The sequence below is a fragment of the Rhineura floridana genome, chromosome 8 (genome assembly GCF_030035675.1).
Source record: "Rhineura floridana isolate rRhiFlo1 chromosome 8, rRhiFlo1.hap2, whole genome shotgun sequence".
Classification (NCBI taxonomy): Eukaryota; Metazoa; Chordata; class Lepidosauria; order Squamata; family Rhineuridae; genus Rhineura; species Rhineura floridana.
The window spans coordinates 107407768-107425955 of record NC_084487.1 but is presented as its reverse complement, the minus strand read 5'-3'; positions in this window follow the sequence as shown (position 1 = coordinate 107425955).

Sequence of the window (18188 nt, the reverse complement as noted above, 5' to 3'; positions counted from 1 at the left end):
ATTTACATGTTACAATTTAATTTAAATGATTTATATGCAGGCAAACTTTATAAAGTAATGCAGATCCACATAATACATTTAAAGCACATGCCTTTTCCCAAAGAATCCTGGGATGTGTAGTTTCCCCCTCACGGTTATAGTTCCCACCTCTCTTAACAAACTACAGTTCCCAGGATTCTGTGGTGGGATTCATGTGCTTCAAATGTATGTTGAATGTGCTTTAAATGCATGGTGTAGATCTGCCCTGCTATGCTGTGCATTTCTTAGTGAATTGAAAATAACAATTTTAAAAGATACTTTTTTAAACGGCTGTAGCTCCATAGTACGGCACATGCTTTGCATGCAAAGGTCCAACATTCAATTTCTGGAAGAGACTATTGCCTGGAATCATGGAGAGCCAATGCTAGTCCAAGTCATCAGGACTGAACTAGATGGTACCAAATATCCTGACTCAGGATGAAAGAGAAAAGTAACCCAAGGGCCAAAGTGACTTCAAAATTTATTTATTTATTTCAAATCAAATCAAATTTTATTATGCAGTCAATGACCCACAATACAAGTGATTTAAACAATTTTCCCAACAAGTTAAAACTCAATACAATATCAACAATAATGCTTTGTTTAAAAATTCGAACTAGCACCGAGTTTCCTTTTTCGTAAAATCTGACCTATACAAAGAAACTTCGCGACTGATTCAGTAATGGCCTTATCCTTGTCGGATAGAAAATATATTTATTTATGTATTGTATTTAATGCTTTATTGTAAAAAACCTCAAAGAGGTTTATAGAAGGAATTAAAACAATAAAATTATTGGCAAAAACAGTTAGACGGGTATTTAAAACATTAAAAATAATAAAGCCAACAATGAGTTAAAAACAGTGAAAAACATAATATCTTCTATATGCCTGGGTAAACTTGCTTAAACAAAAATGTTTTTAGCAGGTGCCAAAATGAGTACAATGAGGGTGACTGCCTAATTTAAATAGGCAGGGAGTTCCAAAGCTGCCTCCCTAAAGGAACAATTTCTTACAAGAGCAGAGCAAGTACTGTGTGGAACCTGTAACGTGGAAAGCACATCTTGAACTTGGCCTGTTAGCAAATTGGCAACAGTGCAGATTTCAGAGCAGAGGTATTATGTGCTGATAGGGGCTCACTCATGCCAGCAATCGTGTCACAGCATTCTGCACTAACTGCAGCTCCTGGGTCAGATTGTGCTGCATGGGGATTTCTGTGACCTTGGCTGACTGGCTGCCAGGATTGTTTTAGTTTTGGTTAGGAACTCTGACTGGTTGTGGGATGCTGAGTTTTCTGTCTTACTCATAGGAATCTTGTTCTGGTTGGCATGGTATTGCATTTAGGAAATCATCACTGTCTTTTGTTTTCCTTTTTCTATTTGCATTTCATTTACTCTGACCTAACTCCCTTACATCCATAAAAGCAACAACAGTGGTTCCATGTGGTCAGCTCAACCCCCTTAAACCCACTGCTGATGCACCTTGCTATTTACATGATGATTTGTTTCTTGTCCAATAGCGGTAAAAGAAAATTCACATACTGGGAAGTGTGGCTTCAATTGCTGTTGTTCCCAGTCTACTGCCTGTGAAGTTAGACCAAAATATGTGTGTTTTCTCTCTGTCAATTATTACACACTGGAATTGGGTTGGCTGTCAAAATGAGTTTATCGCAGTCCACAGAGTAGGCAGGAAGAAATGGAGAATCTTCTTAACTCTTACTCATTTCTCAAACCTCTCTCTGAAGTGAAGGGTCAAGTCTGTAAAGAGGTTTAGAGCAGCCACATTAAAAGGCAGGCAGGGCATTCCAGGCAGGGGGTTGCCAACCTTGCTTTGATAGGGATATCTTTGCGGAGGATCCCTAGTCAAGTCTTACAAAACCACAGTCCTAACAGTATCTATTCAGAAGTAAGTCCTGTTGAGTTATATGGGGCTTAGTCCCTTAGTAAGTGTGTTAGAACTGCAGCCTTCAGGGGCATCCATCTTTACTCCTGAGTGTTCCCATCTAACATCTCCACAACATTAGGCTCCCTTCTTCCTACAATGGCTTTCTGGTGACTGGTGTGGCCTGAGGGCACTTAAGCCCTTCTTGCCAGAAGCAAGTAGGCTAGATTAAATGTTCCTTACCCTAAACTTTCTAAGCAGGTGACAGGAAATGATCCCTTCGCTTCAGCTGGACCTGGAAACACCCTCATTTAGCTAAGATTGCTATCTTAATTATCAGTCAGAGAAAATGTTTTGTTTGAGTGGTATGCTCCAAGCAACTGTTGTTGATGCTTAATGTATCATGCTTTATGACATCACTAGGGCCTGCCCCATGACAGTACTAGGGCCTGCCCCCTGAAATCTCAGGGTTTGGGATGCTTCTTACATGGCAACCCTAATCAGGGCCCAGGTGGGTCATTGGCAAATAGCATTGTTCAGTCAGGCCATTGGTCAGTGTTAGGAGCAGCCAGGCAAGAAGGCTGATGGCATGGTCTTCAGATGGGCTGGTGGTCAGATTTCAGTGCGGACAGATAAAGGGGAGACGTGGAGATGAATCTGTTCAACACCTTCCCTCAAAAACAAGATATCCAGCCTGAGAGCAACCCTGGTGATACAGGGATTAAGTCTGGGATTTTCTGCCAGTTTCTCCCCATTGCCTTACACTACCTCAGAGACAGCCTCTCCCTCATACACGCCTAGGTGCCATTTATGTTCTGCAGGGTGGTCTCTGCTTGGTGTGCTTACAACACATGAAGTTAAGTCCATCAGCATCAAGAAGCACACCCATTACCACGATTGTTGTAAGAGGACGGGCTAAATACTGTACCTTTCTTGGTGTTTCCACAGTGCCTGGAAAAGCTACCTATTCTGTAAAGACTATGGATGTTGAGTAGTCATTCTGATCCTGTAATAATGCTGCTATATAGAACACACACTTTTATTACTGTTTATGAGATTGATATTTTAAATTGGGTTTATTGTTATTGGCATTTGTGATGAAACCTATATGCTGAACAGACTAATAGTGCCCCCTAGAACATCTGTGATCAGATCACTGTGGAAGTCTCAGTGGTGTACCTAGCGTATTTGACACCCAGAGCGGATCGTTTTTTAACACCCCCCTCCTCTATACGACAAAATCATTTTCAGTAATAATCATGAAATGAAACAAATCATAATAATGGCCAGAAAAGAAACGCAGACAGTGAACATTTTCTTTTATTGAACTTCGTATATATAATCATGCCAGTAATAAAATAAAATAAAATAAATATTACAGTACAAAAAAAGAAAAAAGTAATGGATTAATACTTTTTAATTACATTAATGTATTTTTTGAAAAAATGGAAAAAAAACTTATACCTACATATTGGTCTGTCGCAGTAATGAAGAATAACATTAGTTTCTGTTTTCGAGCCTTAACTTCTGCAAATTTGTCAATGAGTTCGTCAAAATTGATCTTCGTATATTCATGTTCAATAGACAGTATAGCCAGATTTGTTAATCTAACTCCGCTCATAGTTGATCAAAGAACACTTTTTATTAATTTTAATTTTGAAAAGTTTCTTTCACATGAAGCAACAGATATACAAATAGTTAGGAAAAGTCTTAAAGATAAGGATAAGTTTGGCAGAGATTCATAAAAATCTCACTTCACAATAAATTCCAGAAATTGCAATACTGTCCATGTCTTTGTTTCTTCGGGATCGATTCTAGTGGCTTTCAAATGTCTCCACAGTCAAAAAATTTCCACTAAAATATCTTCACCAGAAAATTCACCATAAATTTCTATTATATTTGGCAAAAACTTCCAAAGTTTTTCTTCTGCAAAAATCAGAGAAAATGGCTGAATGACAGCAAACATTGACGTTATTCGATCCATTGCTTTAGAACGAGTGTCCAGTTCTTGGTGAATATGTTCAAGGCATTCAAACATTGCCCTTTTGATTTCTTCTGGCAATGTAAGACCAGCATCTTTTGTCGTTTCTCCTGACATTCTTCTTCGAAATTTGATTCTTTTTTCTATGTAAAGGTCCATTTCCTTACATTTTGTTGTTGCATAGTTAATGGCCTTAAGCTGCCTTTTGGTGATATTTCTAATTTAATGATTCCACCCCAATTTGGTGTAATGGTTGGACTTGTGTGGTTTTTTTTGTTGGGGGGGAGATATTCCTTTTAGCATTCAAACTCTGTTGCCAATCTGTTGTCTCTTCCAAATTTATGGTGCCAGCTATAAAAGAGCTTGCATACAGGGATGCTAACTTTTTCCCCAACATCCAAGCCAAGATATTTCACATCTGTCCACATGTGAAAATGGAAATTAAGCCATTTTTTATCATATTCTCACTTTCAAGTCCCCAGACTATCGTTATTTTGCAGAACGGATTCAATCGCATGCCAGCAAATGTGAGCATTAAAGGTGGTTTGGCACTGTTGTGCCACAAACCTGTTCCCTCCCCCCCCAAAAAATCACACCTTTTACAGTAAGGAAAGTGATGGAAAAATGCACTACAAAAGTGTGGGTTAACACTTGCTAGTTGCAACATCATATAACCTGGTCCCAGGATATGGTCTAAAGGCACATTAGGCCACCACCTTGCTGAAGCTAAGCAGATCTGGGTCTGGTCAGTTCCTGGATGGGAGACCACCTGGGAACTGTGAGGCGTCTTTCCCTGGCTCTCCCTGTCAGGTTCCTACCTGCGCGTGGCTACTGCCTGTCACTAGGCACCACCAGGGACTCCACCAGTCCGGACTGTCCTTTTTTATTGTTTCTTTCCCCGCTCTAGCACAGATCTCAACAGATCCCCCTGCTAGGCAACCACCAGTCACGTCCTAATACTAGTATTCCCAGAGACTCTGAATACTGGTATTGTTATTCTCTTCACCGCTGCCACCATTTGTTACAGTTTCCCTTCAGCCTTGGTCATTACCTTACCCTCCCTTCTGGTCTGTGAAACCCCAGCCAAGGATCAGGCCTTTGGTAAACCAAATTAAGTATTTATTCAAGATAACAAAGCTAACAAGATTAACAAGATTTCTTCTTAAGGCACATAAGCATATGGTTTTACTCAATACTAATCCGAACTCCACCTCCCTCCTGGCAAACAACTCTCTAAACCCCACCAAGCAACCCACTCAGTTCTCTTCTCCCCCCCAGATTCCACTCTCACTCTTCCTTTTATACATTCAGCCATTTTAAACACTCAGCCAATCATCTCGCATTCTACTGCCCATTCACTCCCCCTCTTTCACTCCACTTACCATGTATCTTCTAAACAACCAACACTTACCATATATACATTAATATAGGAACATCACATTTCCCCCCCTTAAACAACAGCAGAGTATTATTCCTGTTCCAGGATTTATACGTCACATTAACAAATAAAAGTCTCTATGGGGAAAATGTCTTTCTTTGTTCCTCTGTCTGGTCACGTCACTGCAGTCCCAGCCACTTGCCTGGAAAGTCCATCGGCCAGTACATTGTCCTTGCCTTTTATGAACTGGAAGTCCACCTGATAGTCCTGTAGGGCCCAGGACCACATCTGCAGCATAGTGTTATGGTTTTTCATAGTCTGCAACCATAACAAGGCCTGATGATCTGTAGTCACTGTGAATCTTCGTCCCCACACGTATGGGCGCAACTTGTTCAGTCCCCACACGACCGCTAGGCACTCCTTCTGGACCGACGAATAGTTTTTCTCCCTCAGCGTCAGCTTGCGACTCAGGTACGCCACTGGATGTCTGGTGCCTTCTCTCTCCTGTAGCAAGACGACTCCCAGCGACAGGTCCGACGCATCTGTAGCCACGATGAATGGTTTCTCATAGTCTGGTGCTATTAATATGGGTCCTTGGCACAAGGCTTGCTTCAGTAGATCAAAAGCCTTCTGACATTCATCCGTCCATACCACATGCTCAGAACACTTCTTCTTTGTTAATTCATGCAAGGGGGTTGCTATTTCCCCAAAATTTCTCACAAACTTCCTATAAAATCCAGCCACACCCAGAAATGCCCTTACTTGTTTTTTGGTTAAGGGGATCGGCCACGCTTGTATTGCCTCCACCTTGCTCCATAAGGGGGTGATTTTCCCACTCCCCACCTAAATAGATTACTTCCTTTAGTCCAAACTGGCATTTCTTAGCTTTTATTGTGAGGCCTGCTTTTCTTAAGGCCTCCAATACTGTTGTCAGGTGTTGGACATGCTCAGGCACCGACTTGCTAAAAATGGCCACGTCATCGATATAGGCCACTGCAAAATCTGACATGCCTCGCAACACAGTATTGATTAGCCTCTGAAATGAACTTGGTGAGTTCCTTAGTCCCATGGGTAAGGTCACAAACTCATATAACCCATCTGGTGTACTGAAGGCAGTTTTGGCTCTGGATTGCTCGTCTAGTTCCATTTGCCAAAATCCTTTACAGAGATCTAGTGTAGAGATAATGGTTGCTGCCCCCAATAATTCTAACATTGCGTCTACCCTAGGCATAGGATACGCATCTGGGACAGTAATTTTATTGATTAGCCGATAATCAATGCAAAACCTTGTCGTTCCATCTTTTTTCGGAACCAGGACAATACTTGAGGCCCAGGGACTGATGGATTCCCTGATCACTCCTAATTCCAGCATATCTTCCACCTCCTTTTTGATCTCATTCAAAACTTTCCCATTCACATGGTACGGAACAGATCTGATTGGGGCATGATCTCCAGTATCAATGGAATGTATAACTATACTGGTTCGGCCAGGTTTGTTGCTAAAGAGATTCCTATAGGTTTTCAAAACTCTCAGAATCTCCTCTTTTACTTCCTCCTTCACCTCCTCTGACCATTCCACTTGATCTACCCCTCCTTTGTCTTTGCTTTCCTGTACCAAATCTGGAAGTTCAGGCCCACTTCCCTCAGGGAATAAGGTAACTTGCAACACCTGTGCATCCCTGGTATGGTAAGGCTTCAACATATTTACATGAACCACTTTGCTTTTGTTTAATTGGTCTGTGGTAATTACATACGTCACTGTCAGGCCCAGGATGTGACTCAGGAACCAGACCAACGGCTGTAGTTAATTCGTGTTTTATTAGGGTAATGTTCAAACAAAGACTGCGTTTTCTCATGAAGCAATACAGGGATACAGGTCCTGCGGCATTGGGAGAAAGTTGACAGAGCAAGGGACTTCTTCCCGCCTGTTCTTTAAGAAGGGGCCAAACGGGCGCGCAATCTTTCGCTCCTCCTTAACTGCCCCTCAGGTACTGCCCGCCTTCCCCCCCTTCTCTCCTGTCTTTTCAGCTGTCTGTGTGTGCGCGGTGAGGGGGGAAGCGTCACCCCCTCCTGTTCTGAAGTTTCCGATTCCAGGATGGGGGATAGGGGAGGGGCTGATGGTAAACTGCCTCCCCGCTTTTCGGCTGTGAGCAGCCCTCCCTCTTTCCCCTCTTGCTCTGAGCCTGAAAGAGGGGGAGGCGTGAGAATGTCCAGGGAGGGCTCAGGCTCCCCGTCGCTAAGTGACCTTATCACTGGCAGTTCCTCTGTTTCGTCTTCGCTCCAAAGGGGGGAAGTTCCTCCCCCTTCCCTCTGCCATCCATCCGAATACTCTTCTCCCAACTCTCCGGGATCCAGCTCCCCGGGATTGGGACCCCAGCTCTGCCTTCCGACACCATCCCCCCTCCCAGGCTGTGCCCCCCTCCCCTTGTCTGGCTTGGGACGGTGGGGAAAACGTTGATGGAAAAGTTTTACCAATTCTGGAGCATGCACATCAGCTGCATCTTCCCGTGATCTGTCAGCCACCCCATAGCCTTTCCAGTGAATCAAGTACTGCAGCTTGTGGCGTCTGATCCTGGAATCTAAGATCTCCTCAACTTCAAACTCAAGCTGCTCATTTACCAGGAGTGGAGCTCTGGGAGGTTCCTCCGGCCGTAACTCACTGGGAGGGGCGGCTTTCGTTAAGAGGGATCGATGGAACACAGGATGTATTTTAAAAGTGTCAGGCAGCTTCAGTCGGTACGCCACGGGATTGATTTGAGTTTCTATTTCGAAAGGACCCACCCTCTTGTCTTGTAATTTTCTACATTTGCCCGGCATCTGGAGGAAGCGGGTGGACAGCCATACCTGGTCTCCCGGTTGAAGGGGGGGGGCTCCTTCCTGTGCAGGTCAGCAACTCGCTTGTACTCCGTTTTGGCTTCGTTTAACTGCTGTTTCAGTGTCTGTTGCGCCGCTTGCAATTCCTTAAGGAAGTTCTCAGCTGCCGGTACCAGCATTCCTTCTGAGCTGCTTGGAAAGACTTTAGGATGGAATCCATAATTAGTGAAGAACGGGGTTTGTTGAGTGCTGGAGTGCAGAGAATTGTTGTAGGCGAACTCTGCAAAATGCAAATATGATACCCAGTCAGTCTGTTGATAGGACACATAACTTCGTAAATATCTTTCCAAAACAGCGTTCAAGCGTTCCGTCTGCCCATCTGTCTGGGGGTGATGGGCGGAGGAGAGTTTTAATTCCGTCTGCAACTGTTTCCACATTGCTCTCCAAAATTTGGCTGTGAACTGAGTTCCTCGCTCTGAGACTACGCTGTTTGGCAATCCATGCAGCCGGTAGACTTCTTTTATGAATAACTTGGCCGTTTCTTTAGCCTCTAAGGCCCCTGCACAAGGAAGAAAGTGCCATTTTGGTAAGTAGATCCACCACTACTAAGATGGCTGTCATTCCTTGGGACTTGGGTAGATCAGTTATAAAATCCATGGAGAGGTCCTTCCAGGGTTCGTGTGGGACAGGCAACGGTTGTAACAGTCCTGCTGGTGTCCCTGTTTGTGTTTTTGTCTGCAGACAGACAGAGCAGGACTTTACGTAACTCTCAATATCCCGACACATTTTAGGCCACCAGAAGTCCTTGGCCACGTTCTGAATGGTCTTGTAAATCCCAAAGTGTCCCGCTGTGATGGAATCATGACACTGGCGTAGGATTCTGAGCCTTAATTCCCCTTCTGGCACATATCTGGCGGTTTTGAACCATAACAGTCCATTTCTCCAGTGAAAGGTTACTTCTGAGTCTTGACCTTGTCCCGTCTCCTGCTGATATTTTAGCATGTCTGCATCTTCTTGTTGTGCCTTTTTGAGTTCCTCTTCCCATGAAGGCTGGCATACTCTCAACGTTAATTTCTCTGGCGGGATTACGTACTGAGGCTGGTCCTCGGATTCACTTTCTTTGTATTGTGGCTGTCTGGATAAGGCATCCGCTCTGTGGTTTTTGGCTTGGGCGTGGTAAGTAATCTGGAAGTTAAACCTAGTGAAGAACTGGGACCATCTTATCTGTCTCTGGTTCAGCTTTCTGGCTGTTTGGAGGCTTTCAAGATTCTTGTGGTCGGAGCGCACTTCAATTCGATGAGAGGTCCCCTCTAGGTATTGTCTCCAGTTTTCAAAAGAGTCCTTGATGGCCAGCAGCTCCTTCTCCCAAACTGTGTAGTTCTTCTCTGCAGGCTTTAACTTCCGAGAGAAGTACGCACAGGGGTGCAGCTCCTTCCCTTCTTGGTCTAATTGTAGCAGGACCCCCCCGATGGCAAAATCTGAAGCATCTGCTTCCACTACGAAAGGGCGGTTCAGATCAGCAAAGCACAGAATGGGCTCAGTAGCAAACCTTCTCTTCAGCTCCTCAAAGGCCTCGGTGGCGTTCTTTGTCCATTGAAACTTTTTCTTCCCCCTTAAGCAGTCAGTCAGAGGAGCTGTTAATTTGGAAAACCCTGGAATGAACTTTCTGTAATAATTGGCAAACCCCAAAAACCGTTGTACATCCTTTTTGGTGACAGGTTGGCCCCAGTCCAATATGCAGCTTACTTTTCCTGGGTCCATCTCCACGCCTTCCGCTGAGATTCGATATCCAAGGAAGTCTAGAGACTTGAGGTCAAATCCACATTTCTCTAATTTAGCATACAGGTGATTTTCTCTCAGTCTCTTCAACACCGTCTTCACATGCTGGTCGTGGTCTTCCTGGTTCTTTGAGAACACCAGGATATCATCTAAGTAACAGATTACATACGTGTCCAACAAGTCTCTAAACACGTCGTTCATGAATTTTTGAAAAATTCCTGGACTTCCACAAAGCCCGAACGGCATGACCAGGTATTCATACTGTCCGTAAGCGGTCAAGAATCCTGTTTTCCATTCATCTCCCTCCTTCATTCTGATCAGATTGTACGCTCCTCTCAAATCCAACTTCGTGAAGATTTTTGCAGAGCGCAGTCGGTCCAGCAACTCTGAGATCAGGGGCAGCGGGTAGCTGTTGGGGATGGTGATCTGGTTCAATGCGCGATAGTCGTTACAGGGTCTGAGTTCCCCCGCCTTCTTTTTCACAAACAATAGTGGCGCTCCAGCAGGGGATTGTGAGGGGCGTATGAATCCTCGCCTCAGGTTTTTATCCAGGAATTCCTTCAGGGCCTCCCTCTCATTCTCTGTGAGAGAGTAGATTCTCCCTGATGGGATGCTGGCTCCTGGCACTAGGTCAATCGCACAGTCGTAAGGGCGGTGGGGGGGTAAAGTCTCTGCCTCTTTTTCATCAAACACATCTTTGAATTCTTCATACTTTGGTGGCAGGGTCACTTGCTCGATCTCTTGCACTGCCCCCGCTAGGGTGTTCTTGATTCCTTCAGGCTGACAGTTCTCCTGGCAATACTGTGAGGTGAACCACACCACCGCCTCCTTCCAACTTATTTTGGGTTCATGCTTTGCTAGCCAGGGCATTCCCAGAATCACCTCAAAGTTCGAGAGATCTGACACGTATAGCGAAATGAACTCTTCGTGCCCAGGGATTTGAAGTTTCACTTCCTCCGTGGCTTGTGTCACCCCTCCTGACTTCAGGGGTCTCCCATCGATAGTCTCCACAGCTAGGGGAGCGTCCAGTTTCCACCGGGAAATTCCATGACGCTTGACTAACTTTACATCAATAAAATTTGTGGAGGCTCCACTGTCAATTAAGGCAGTGAAATTAAACACCACTCCTCTGGAAGTTGTAATCCGAATAGGCAAGACCAACACCCCCTTTGAGGGAGGTTGGATCATTGGGGGGCCTTTATACAACGCTGCCCCCAGTCCACCGGCCTGCACGTGGACTGGGTGTTCTAGTTTCCCGACGGCTCGGCTTTCCCCCCTTTCAGTCCACAGTCTCTGGCCACATGGCCTGGCTTTGAACAATAAAAGCATAAACGTTCCCGGCGTCGTCTTTCCTTTTCTTCTTCCGACAGTCTTGGCCTAGCCCCTCCCTGTCCCTCAGTTGCATTACCTGCCATCCCTGCAGTGGGAAGGGTCTTGTTGCGGGATGCCGAGGCTGAGTATCTCGGGACCTCCTGCTTCCTTTCCAGGCGCCTTCCTTCCATCCGGTGATCTATCTGTAGGCATAGCCGGATGAGCCCTGGTAGGTCAGCGGGGGGGAGGTCCTGGCCAACTCATCCAGGATTTCAGCATCTAATCCACTCCGGTACATAAACATCAGGGCGGCGTCATTGTAACCAGTTTCCTGGGACAGAATTTTAAAAGCTGTGTTGTTGTAATGTTTGCTATTTGTTATTTTTTCTATTATGGTTATATTATTTTGCTTGAAATTGTTTTGTAATTGTTTGCTTTTGTTGCAAGATATTTCAATTATTGTGTTCTTGCTTCCTTTTTGTAAGTCGCTTTGAGTTCTATTGTTGAAAAAAAAGCGACTAATAAATACTAGTAATAAATAAAATAAATAATAAATAAAAGCGTTAGTGTACTCGGAAACAGTCCCTTTAGCTTGCTTCAGAGCGCCTAGTTGCCACGCTACTGTTTCAGCCCTTTGCGGGTCTTGAAACATCTCGGTCATCTCCTGTATAAATCCTCTGTACCTTCCTAAGACAGTATCCTTTCTCACGAGATACGGAGTCACCCATTTTGCAGCTTCTCCCTCCAGGAGGCTAATCACGAAAGCTACTTTAGCCCCATTGTCTGGAAATTCCATGTGCCTGACATCCAGATATAACTCACAAGGTTGCCAACTGATCACTTTGTCCTGCGTATTTTGGGGGCAATCCAATGGGAACCATTACTACGGCAGCTGGAGGGGCTGTTCGCATCTGGTCTATCGTGGCCTTCAAGGTTTGATTATCCGTCTTCAGTGCCTTGACTGCTGCTAGCAGGGCTTGAACATCCGTCTGCAAATCAGCTACCTTAGTCCTCAAGAGTTCCACTTCTTCTGTCTCAGAAGTGGGGTTCATCCCCCCCGCTGCTCCCTTTGACATCTTGTCCCAGTCAAGTGAAGAGAGCGTTGAGGGTGAGTTAGGTGGCTCTGTCAAGCTGTCAGGCCCAGGATGTGACTCAGGAACCAGACCAACGGCTGTAGTTAATTCGTGTTTTATTAGGGTAATGTCCAAACAAAGACTGCGTTTTCTCATGAAGCAATACAGGGATACAGGTCCTGCGGCATTGGGAGAAAGTTGACAGAGCAAGGGACTTCTTCCCACCTCTTCTTTAAGAAGGGGCCAAACGGGCGTGCAATCTTTCGCTCCTCCTTAACTGCCCCTCAGGTACTGCCCGCCTTCCCCCCCTTCTCTCCTGTCTTTTCAGCTGTCTGCATGTGCATGGTGAGGGGGGAAGCATCACCCTCTCCTCTTCTGAAGTTTCCGATTCCAGGATGGGGGATAGGGGAGGGGCTGGTGGTAAACTGCCTCCCCGCTTTTCGGCTGTGAGCAGCCCTCCCTCTTTCCCCTCTTGCTCTGAGCCTGAAAGAGGGGGAGGCGTGAGAATGTCCAGGGAGGGCTCAGGCTCCCCGTCGCTAAGCGACCTTATCACTGGCAGTTCCTCTGTTTCGTCTTCGCTCCAAAGGGAGGAAGTTCCTCCCCCTTCCCTCTGCCATCCATCCGAATACTCTTCTCCCAACTCTCCGGGATCCAGCTCCCCGGGATTGGGACCCCAGCTCTGCCTTCCGACAAGCCTTTCTCTGATGGTATATGGTCCTTCCCAGTTAGCCTGTAATTTGTCATGTTTCCTGGGTATGAACTCCATAACCATATCTCCCACATCATACACACGTTCCCTGGCTGTTCTGTCATACCAGTAATGTTGCTTCTCCTGTGCTTGACTCAAATTCTTTTCCACCACCTCCATCATTGATGTTAATTTATTGCGGAATTCCAATACAAAATCTACTACAGATGTTTTGTACTCTCCCAGGGCTCCTTCCCATGAATTTTTTAATAGTTCCAAAGGTCCCCTCACTTTTCTAGTGAACATGAGTTGAAAGGGTGAGAAGCCTGTTGACTCCTGAGGGACTTCTCTGTATGCAAATAAGAAGCATCCCAACCGTTCATCCCAGTCTTGTGGGTGATCTTGAACATAGCTTCTGATCATGCCCTTCAAAACGCCATTGAATCTCTCAGTTAGCCCATTAGTGGCGGGATGGTAAGTAGTGGTCTTTAGATGTTTTAGACCACAACATTTCCACATACATTGCATCACTTCTCCCATGAATACACTGCCTTGATCCATCAGCACTTCATGAGGGAAACCCAGCCTCATAAAGATTTTTAATAAAGCCTCTGCCAATACAGGAGCTTCCATGGATCTTAGTGCTTCTGCGTCTGGATACCTGGTGGCAAAATCCACCACCACCAATAGATATTTCTTGCCATGCCTTGTGGGTTTGGAAAAAGGGCCCACCAAATCTGTTCCCACTCTATAAAAGGGTTGTCCAATTATAGGAAGGGGCTTTAAGGGTGCCTTAGTCTTTACTCCACTTTTTCCCACCTTTTGGCATATTCCATAAGATAGACAATGTTGTTTTACATCTTTGGAGATGTTTGGCCAATAATAGTGTGCAGCCAATCTCCTCTTGGTCTTTTTTATTCCCAGATGTCCTGCACATGGGACATCGTGGGCTACCTCTAGCAATCTGGTTCTGTATTTGCTAGGTACTATTAATTGCTTCACTGGTTCACATTCATCCTTTCTCTCAGCAGGCATCCACAGTCTATATAAAATCCCATTCTCACACACAACTTGATTCCTCAGTTTGTCAGTGAAAGGAATCTGTTGGGTCAGGGTTTGTTCCTTTATCTGCTTCAAACATATCTTTTTGCAGCTCTTCCCTGAATTGATCTGCCTCATCATTATCAGAGACCACTTGATACAGTTTGTCTCCTTCAGCAGGCCTGCTAGTGGTTGCTATGGTGACCTGAGGCTGGCTAACAGATTCCACCCTGTTTGTTTCAGCCCCCCTTAATATGGCTTCTTTTTCTCTGCCAAGTTGCTGTCTGGTCACTACATAGATCTTTCCTTGGGCTCCCATTACATCCCTTCCCAGTATTACTGGTTCTTGTTGCTGGGCATTAATGCCTACTTTATATCGGCCCTCTCGGCCTCTCCAAGTCATTTCCACCAGGGCCACAGGCTAACCTTCTGGTTGACTCCTCACTCCTTGGATAGTCACAGTTTCCTGAGGTAATATTACCTCGGATTTTATTAAATCTGGCCTCAGTAATGTCTGAGCGGCACCAGTATCAAGCAATGCCCAATAATTTGCCCCTTGTACACTCACTTCCTCTCTCAGACTTGAATCAAGGTCTGTTACTTCTGTCCAGTTTATCTGGCAGAACTGAACCTTTTTCGCTGTTTCTAAAGCCTTGGGCTCTGTTTTCACTGTCCTTGTCTGAGCAGGATTACTAATGGGGTTGGCAACCTCACATTGAAAACGTAGGTGCCCCAGTCTACCACATTTGTAGCATAATTTCTCCTCACTTTTAGGGTACACAGATCCACTCTGGGGTGTCCTGTGCCCTTCAGATTTTACTGGAGGACTCACTCGCTGTGGTACCACATCCCTTCTGCCAGCATTATTTGGTCTGGGTTTAAAATCTCTTGATGTTTTCCCCACCCAGCCAGTTCTGTTGGAGGCGAAGTGATCCGCCATCTCTGCGGCCTCCTGCACCGATGTAGGGGAACGGTCTTTGACCAGGAGCCTTATTTCTGGTGGTAACTGATGGTATAATTGATCCAATATCATGAGGTTTTTCACCTCCTCCACAGACTGAGCTTTTGCACTTGTCAGCCATTTCCCAAATATGTCCATCAGTTTTGCCCCCAGCTCCATGAAAGACCTCCCTGTCTGTATCTGGCAGTTTCTGAAAAGCTTTCTAAAATAATCAGGCCCCAGTCTGAATCTTTTAAACACTGCTTCTTTGAATTCAGCATAGGTGACAGGCCTGTCTGAGGGGAAATATTGGTATACCTCAGCCAATTCCCCTTTGATCAGGTTTGATAAATACTGCATGTATTTATCTTCAGGTAGCCCCCACAACTGAGCTGCTTTTTCAAAGGTGCTGAGGTAAATTTGAGGATCTTGACCAGGCTCATAGACAGCAAAGTCCTTTGGAGTAATTTTTATTTTTGCTCCATCTCTGTCCTTTCTTGTTTCATCAGAATGAAACTTCTCTCTTTCCAATTTTAATCTTTCCCCTTGTATCTCCGCATCCACTCTCATTCTCTCAGTTTCCATCCTCAGTCTCTCAGTTTCCATCTCCCTCTGCTTGTCTTTTTCCTCAGCCTCCATCCTCAATCTCTCAGCTTCCAACTCTCTCTGTTTTTCCTTCCCATCAGCTTCCATCCTCAATCTCTCAGCTTCCAACTTCAACTTCTCTCTCAAGTACTCTATATAAGTGGGATTGCTTAAATATCCTTCTGGGGTCTCTTCCCTGACCGGTTGTTTTTGCTGGGCAGTAGCAAATCCTATAAGTGCTACCCTCAATTCATCTACCCCTTTACCCTCGTGAGGTAAATTGAATGTTATGCACTTCTCCACCAGCTCCTCTCTTTTCATTTTTATGTATTCAGCCATGGTGTTTGAGTTCACTCACTCTTTGCCACACACTCTTTGCCAGTCACTCTCACAAGTAATCTTGTTTTGTTATTTCTGTTTGCCACACAACTATTAGGGATTGTCTAGTATTCGTATCTCACTGCTACAGCCAACACCTGTGACGTAGTCTCCTTTGTCACCACGTGTCTTTGGGACTCTCTTTGGTTCGTATCTGGATTCTCTGTTGTTCGTATCCCACCGCTACTGCCACCACATGTGATGCGTCCTTCCCTGGCTCTCCCTGTCAGGTTCCTACCTGCGCGTGGCTACTGCCTGTCACTAGGTACCACCAGGGACTCCACCAGTCTGGACTATCCTTTTTTATTGTTTCTCTCCCCGCTCTAGCACAGATCTCAACAGATCCCCCTGCTAGGCAACCACCAGTCATGTCCTAATACTAGTATTCCCAGAGACTCTGAATACTGGTATTGTTATTCTCTTCACCGCTGCCACCATTTGTTACAGTTTCCCTTCAGCCTTGGTCATTACCTTACCCTCCCTTCTGGTCTGTGAAACCCCAGCCAAGGATCAGGCCTTTGGTAAACCAAATTAAGTATTTATTCAAGATAACAAAGCTAACAAGATTAACAAGATTTCTTCTTAAGGCACATAAGCATATGGTTTTACTCAATACTAATCCAAACTCCACCTCCCTCCTGGCAAACAACTCTCTAAACCCCACCAAGCAACCCACTCAGTTCTCTTCTCCCCCCCAGATTCCACTCTCACTCTCCCTTTTATACATTCAGCCATTTTAAACACTCAGCCAATCATCTCGCATTCTACTGCCCATTCACTCCCCCTCTTTCACTCCACTTACCATGTATCTTCTAAACAACAACACTTACCATATATACATTAATATAGGAACATCACAGGAACCACTTACAGTTGCCAGACTCGGGGCCTGAGAATGATTCTGTATCTTTAAGAGAAGAGAAAATTCACCCAAGTGCAGGTTTTCTTGCAACACTGTACAGTAATTGGAAAAACCACAAGATGAAATTGTCCCTTCCCCCTGCACAACTTTTAAAGATACAGAAGACCTCTTGGTTGCCAGGCCCAGCCTCCAAGAGGTCTTCTGTATCTTTAAAAGTTGTGCAGGGGGAAGGGACAATTTCACCTTGTGGTTTTTCCCATTACAGTGTTGCAAGAAAACCTGCACTTGGGTGAATTTTCTCTTCTCTCAAAGATACAGAATCATTCTCAGGCCCTGAGCCTGGCAACCCTAAACCACATGTATGCTGCCTTGGGTTCCATGGTGAAAGAAAGTTGGGGTATTAATGTAACAAACAAACAAACAAATAATAATCTCTCCACACAAACAGAGGGTTATAGCCAATGTTAGCCCTATTCAGAGGAGATTCATTGACATTAACAGACATGACTAACTTAAGTGCATTAATTTCAGCGGGTCTACTCTGCGCAAAACCCAGAGTAAATGCTCAACAAATAGCCACCGCTGTCTAATCGCCCCACAAGTTTTGTGCAAACAAATCAGGATGATTGCCCATTTAACAGGTCATCTGGAAGTGACCACAGACATTCATTTTTTACCTAAACAGGTCGACACTGTACTAAAGGTCGACCCTGCAACATCGGGCCTAACTTAATTCTTTTGTTGTTTATTTCTCCTCAAGCCCGCATCCTGCTTTGCATTAACACACTTTGCCTGATGAAGAGTTCTGGAGTACCCAAAAGCTTGCCGCTACTTTGTGACAGCTGGTTGGGTCCTAATAAAGGCAGTGCCCAACTGTAGACTTTGCATGTTTTTCCTCCAATCCTGATGGAGCGATGCGGCTTATCTTTGCTTTTGATTGTACTTCTTGACACGGCAACTGTGAGGAAGGAGGTGCAAGGGAGGTGCTCGAGGCCATCCCTGTAGCCCCACCGGATGCTTCCCCAGCACCCAAGGAATATTCATTCGGGTGGAAGAGAGTGTTCCGCTGAAGATATATGTAGGCACCAACTCTGAACCTTCCCAAATGGAAGGACTTTGCCACAGTGGCGTCACTAGGGGGGTGCGGGGGGTGCTTACCCCACCAGGTGACACCATCAGAGTGGGGTGACTCTCAGCTTTAATTTTAAAAAAAAGTTTCTAGGTGGTCCGGTTCTCGAGATATACATAAAAACGTCAGCCCACCCGTTAAATCTTTTTTTAAACTACTGTATAGCACTTCGTAGCTTTAACCCCCTCCCATTCAGGATTGCAGTGAAGTGTTTGTTTGACCTGTGGCAGTGTCTAGTAAACTTCATTGGAAGGCCAGAAAATGGTGGTCCCCCCCCCCGTTTATCTGAAAATCTCATAAATTGGGTAAGTATATATATTTCAGTTTTTTCCC